Raw genomic sequence first — 6,635 nt, forward strand, 5'->3', positions numbered from 1 at the left:
AAACAAAACTTCAAAAAAAAAAAGAAACAAATATTCACTTACATATGTACATCACCATCTATGATTGTTGATGAATAAAAAGTGAGAAAATCATTGAAAATACTGGTTTTTGAGGTCTCCAAATATTTTCATGAAGAGGCAACAACAGGTTTAAACTCATATACATCTCCAAATATTTCATCTGTAAACGGACCCTCACAATCCGAGCAGATGCAACTCCCGAACCACACCACGAGCAGCCGCCTAAGCAAACACCATCAATCGTAGCAATAAATAGCAAAAGAATATCAAAATTCTAATTGCAAAACCAAGAAATCAAATCTGATGCATAAATAGCAAAATTATAACAATTTTAATGCAAATAAGTGTTAGCACTGAACCCATATACCAACAATGATATACAAATTTTAATGCAAGGAAAGCTGTAATTTTTCAATAACTTATTTTGATGTCCTGTGTAAAACAATAACTATTTTACACAACTATACCAATTTATTTTGTCGTCCAGCAATGATCCATCTGATCAATTTTGTAGTTTGAGCATCAATTATATACCAAGCATCATTGAATAAAACTTTGAAAGAGTATTATTGGACTTCAACACATTAGTTGTTCTTAGTTTCCTCATATAATCAGTAATACAATAACTAGCAACTAATCTCATCAGTAAAATTAGTCAACCCACACAGAAATAATAATAGGCTCAGTTTGTCTATTCATTACTGCCTAAAGTAACAGGACATCATAATAGCTATGTTTTAACAGTACATAATCTACCAAACCTAGGTCTGTTAATCTCTCTCCTCCTATACTCTATGCAATATAGAGATTTCGAGGAATTTTTGGTGCTCTAATATCACTAATTAATAATACTATCCAATTTTACTCAAATCAAGCTAAAATCAAACAAAAATCAAGCTAAAATCACACATAAAAACCCAATTTACACAAATTAAGAAAAAAAAAATACAAATGAATCTCAAATAATACCATACAAAAAAATTAAGTTGAATTTGAACATAATTTCCCAAACCTAGGCCTGCTAATCTCTCTCCTCCTCCTATACTCAACATAACACAAAACCATATGCAAAATACTAGTGTTCACAAACACTTTGATACAATAGATAAATCCAATTATAAACATGATATCAATTCAAAACAAGCTAGAAACATAATCATATAAGAGAGAAAATTAGATTAACACTCGCACTTGAATTTGGAATCAGAATAAAATCGAGTAACATAATCGGTTAACAACTAAAACCTGATAAATATTATCTTAAATCGATTAGAATTTTAAAAACCAGCAATTATCCAAGTTCTTAAATCAAAGATGTAAAATCAAGCTAAAAATCAAAACCCTAAGTGAGCGAAAATCAAAGTAACAATAATTAACTGCAGTTTACGAAAGCAAGAGAGAAAAATGCTCTAAAAAACATATTTTACAAGCTTGTATCAGCGTTCTTTAACAAAATCATCAGATTCGTACAAATTCTAAGAATGCCATATAAAGAAATTAAGTCAAATTTTGACATAATTACACTCTTATGACACGCGAATAAGCATGAAAAAGCTCAAATAAAGCGTAATTACTGCTACATACAACTCACAATTGAATTCGTGACAAAAGAAAATCGACCCAAAATTACACAAAAAAACCTAATCTACTAAAATCAAGCAAAATCACACAAATGAAGCTCACAACTACACCACAAAATTGATTCAAATCAAAACTCAAAAAAATCTAATCGAAAAATCAGTTTGATTTCCAAAAAAAACCATAGAATATACCAAATTAAACAAAATCATAAACGAAAAAACTCACTTTTTTGAAGCTAACGACGAAATTGATGAAGATTGAAACAAATTCTAATGGCGATTTTGATGAAATTGAAGCAAATTCTTCTGTGTTTAGTGTTTCACTTTTTTGGGAGAAGGAGAGAGAAAGAGTGAGATGGAGAACGTGAGAAGGAGGAGAGAGAAAAAACAGAGTAAATAATAGAGAGAAAGGATTATCAGATATCACGCGGATATAATCTCATCCGTCGATTAAAATTCAATGGTCTAGATTATCTGTTTTTAGTTTTTACCTTTAGACTTGTTTTTACATGATCCATTCTCTCTCCCTCTCTCTCTCTCTCTCTCTCTCTCTCTCTCTCTCTATATATATATATATATATATATATATATATATATATATATATATATATATATAGATTGGATCATGTGAAAACAAACCTAAAGCTGAAAACTGAAAACAGATGATCTAGACCATTGAATTTTCATCTGACGGATTAGATTACATTCGCGTTATTTGTAATCTTGACCGTCCATTCTCTCTGCTCTATTTTTATCTTTCTTCAATCTCACGATATCACTGGTTCTCTATCCTTCTCCCAAAAAATCATCAAATTTCAGAGGAATTTGCTTCAATCTTCATCAATAATTTGCTTCAATCTTCATCAATTTCGTCTTTAGCTTCAAAATTAAACCTGAAAAGTGAGTTTTGCGTTTCAACAATCAATTATGTGAGTTAATCATTTTCGTCGCTGAATATTCATCCCATTGAAGCGAGTTTTGAGCTTTCTCGATCCTCCATTGAAGCGAGTTTGAGCTTTCTTCTCCATTGAAGCGGCTTCTCAGGTAGTATTTCTTAAATTATCGACTATCAATTTCACAATCTAGGGTTTATTTCTAGTTAATTGCTCGAATGTTTTTGTTATGAAATATAAATTGTTGTTTGGATTCGAAATTTGTTGAATAGCATGCGAATTTTGTCGATTCAAGCATTTAATTGTTTTTAGATTTTATGTGTCATGTATTGTGAGTTTGTGACCCTTGAATTTATGTAAAATTGGGGGATTAGAGCAATCTTGAGCTCTTCATTGTGCCTTTTGCTTGGTCGGTTTGTTGTCAAGGATTCATGGGGGAATTCGAGTAGTTTAGCATCTGTTTCTTGTGATTGTACTGCCTTGCATTTTGATGCAGAGTAAAGATGAGAAATAGGGTTACATTTTTGGGAACTAGCAAGCTGAACTTGGTGAAATTGTATAATTTCTTGGATTATATTTTCTTTATGTTTAGTACTTTTAAGGCTTTATAAAGAGGCTTCCATTGCAAATATTAAACAGATTTCTACATGTGAAGGAGACAGAAAATTGAAGTATGGCGATCATCATGGTTTTCTCGTAATTACACTTATTGACACGCCAAGAGCTTATGCTGATCTCAAATCTGAGGAACTTGGTCAGGTGAGTAGACAACTACTAGTTTATTTTAAGTTTATATTGACTAAACCTGTGGTAATGAGGACGAAATGATTTGTCTCTCTGAGCTCAGGGTGAAGCTATAGCTCAAAACATAAGGTCTATGTTTGGACTGAGAGTTCCTGTCATCTCAATAGTCACCGGTGAAGGTGGTTTTGGGGGAGCTCTGGCCATCTGTTGCTGCAATAAATTGTTTATGCTTGAGAATCCTGCTTTCTATGTTGCTAGGTTTTCTTCGCATCTATTGTCTATTTTTGGTTTCTTATTATTATTCAAATTCCTTCATCATTTTCCAATACATGCTTACCTTATTATTTCCCTTTTGACATTCCTGAAGCATCTATTGTATATGAATTTTTCTCTTGCTAGATAGTTAATAAGCTTTCATGGGATACAGCCTTATTAATTTCAGAAGAATCTATCTTTTTCATGAAAAGGCTGCTGAAAACATGAGGATAACAGCCCAAGAACACCTTCGGCTAAAAATTGATGATGTTATCATTCCTGCAAGCTTTTCTAAATTCTCAAATTTCTGCCTGAAATCAACATGATTTGTTTGGACACTTGGAATGCGTTCATTTGGACTGCATGCTTATTCCACATAATTGGCAGGTGTGATACTTTTGTGTTCTTTGTGTGATATTCTTTCTGATTATTTGTCTCGAACACTCTTCTTTTTTCTTTTTGCTGTTATTCTGAAATGTTGATTTGAAGCAAATTTCTTGTAGAGACATACTTCGTATACCTTAAAAATATTTGGGTCTAAATTATGTGATTTTGCAGATTGGTGAGTGTGTTGCTAACTGGTGGAGGCCCAATTTTGAAACAGTGATGTATCCCTACTGCCCTCCTCACATCACAATGAGTTAATAGCTATGGAGTATATTGTTTTTGTGTGCCGGAAGCCTATTAGCTTAATTGGTCGAGCATTGTGCACTTGCATTGCACATGATGTGGGTTCGAATCCTACATAGGCTTACATGTAGTGATCTTTTTAAAATGTAGTAAAAATGAATATAATTAGCTTATTTTTATTTATAACGACTTTTATAATTACCTGAAGTTTATATATAGTTACCTTATTTTCGTATATAATGACCTTTTTGTAAATGTCATATAGTTACCTTATTTTTATATATAATGACCTCTGTGGAAGTGTCATCAAAATTGATATATATATATATATATATATATATATTGACCTATGTGCAAGTGTTATCAAAATAGATATAGTTACCTTATTTCTATATATAGTGACCTTCGTTATTTTTATATATAGTGGCCTCTGTATAAATGTGGTCAAATAGATATAGTTACCTTATTTTTATATATAGTGACCTTCATTATTTTTATTTTTATATATAGTGGCCTTTGTATAAATGTGGTCAAAATTGATATAGTTACCTTATTTTTGTATATAGTGACCTTTATGTAAATGTGGTCAAAATTGATATAATTATCCTATTTTTGTATACAGTGACCTCTAAGGAAATATTTTAAAAATTGATATAGTTACCTTATTTCTATATATAGTGACCTCGATGTAAATGTCATCAATTTTTAATATAACTCGATATAATTACCTTATTTTTGTATATAGTGACCTTTGGGTTGTTTCACACCATCAGATTATCTAGTGAACATTCAATGGCTAAGATTGCTTGTTTTTAGTTTTCACCATAAGCACTGTTTTCAGCGGAACCTCCCCGTATATATATATATATATATATATATATATATATATATATATATATATATATATATATATATATATATATATATATATATTGTTTATCAAAGTTTTATGTCGACATATGTGTTAAATTTCAAAGGGACGCTAAAATAATAGAAGGGGTATGGTTTTGTGAAAAGAAGAGTGCATCGGTAATAAAATAAAATAAATAAAAAGTCAAAAGTAATTTTTTTTAACACGTAAAATCAACAGATTATATATTTTTATTATTGGCCTAATTGGACCATTTGTAATAATATATGGCTGGTAAAATGCGCTATGGAGGCTTTGTAAAACCCGTAAAGTTTTAAGATCTTGCTAACATTGATTTGAATTCACTTCAAGATTCTCTTGTATTATACAGTTTTTGTCGTGTCCTAATTTTAGTAGTTTTTGACTTCTTTGATTTCATTAACAAAATCACAAACATACATAAATATTACAACTGAATTTGAAGAATACCATATTAAAAAGCTTTGATGGTAAATCAATAGTAGACTAAAAAAAATTCAATGATACATGACCATATTTATAATTAAAATTACGTTGTTATTCGTATAGGAGTGAAATCCTATTGTTAATTGGATATTCATATTAATTATAATATGTGGTGTGTTGCTATAAATAAAATTCTATTGTCAATAAAAAGATAAAAAAAATTCAAAAGAATTATAAATTATTTTATGTATACTTTTTTTATCATAAACAAATTTATCCAATCTAATCACTATTTGTCGCCTAAGTGGCTCGACACTTGGCGAAAAATTGGAATGCCAAATGCCGATGTCTCGTGGCTTGGCTGCGAGACCGGCTTTATTTATTAGTGATATGATATGATATTAGATAGATTTATTTGTTTTATTATTGGTATGCTTTTAGCTTTTCTTTATTTAAATTACAAATGACTGCATGAGTATCATTTTATTTATATTTGCTTGATTTTCATTTATCTGAAATTAACAAAACTTATATGAATTTATTAGATTTTATTAAAATTTGTTTTAGTTGTAATTTGTACTTGGCTAACCCTTATCATAACTTATTTTTCCTGAACATATCTTATTTGAACTTATTATACCTAAAATAAGTGAAAATAAAATGAACAGAGCATCCTCAAATTTCTAACTTATTTCTAGAAGTGATGCATTACCATATTTTGTCAAACATCTAATCTTATTTTATTAAACATCTTTATAAAAAAAAACACACACACACCCAAAAAAAAAAAAAAAAAAAAAAAAAAAAAAAAAAAACCTTTGGTCAAACAACTAACATAAACTGTACTGTCAATACACAATTGCGAGTATCAACAATTACTTTTATATATTTCATTGAACATATTATTTTAAAATAAACATTTAGTTACAATTTATGCATTACAACAAATAATGAAACTAAGATATCGCTCAAGTCACGAAGCCAATCACAAGTTCTTAAACAAAAACATGTCAACGACATAAACTTGGCACTTAGCTTTGTTTTGTGAATATCGATTATTTGTGCATGATTCCAAATTTCCAATTTCCATGCAAGAGTAACACCTTACTGTACTTAATAGGTAATTATATATGATTGACAAAATATAAATATATTATTTTAAAATATTAGCACTAGCTTAGTAGTTAGTAATGCTAG

At 29.6% G+C, this 6,635-nt stretch overlaps 1 long non-coding RNA gene across 1 annotated transcript; it reads left to right on the forward strand.

Moving 5' to 3' along the window:
• Positions 1-2,234: 2,234 nt before the first annotated feature.
• On the forward strand, positions 2,235-4,423 carry LOC110717743. Its single transcript, XR_002510784.1, has 3 exons — positions 2,235-3,253; positions 3,342-3,880; positions 4,052-4,423. It is a non-coding gene; the product is annotated as an uncharacterized LOC110717743 (long non-coding RNA).
• The last annotated feature ends 2,212 nt before the right edge of the window (positions 4,424-6,635 follow it).

This window comes from Chenopodium quinoa, unplaced genomic scaffold, assembly GCF_001683475.1.
Source record: "Chenopodium quinoa cultivar QQ74 unplaced genomic scaffold, ASM168347v1, whole genome shotgun sequence".
Classification (NCBI taxonomy): domain Eukaryota; kingdom Viridiplantae; phylum Streptophyta; class Magnoliopsida; order Caryophyllales; family Amaranthaceae; genus Chenopodium; species Chenopodium quinoa.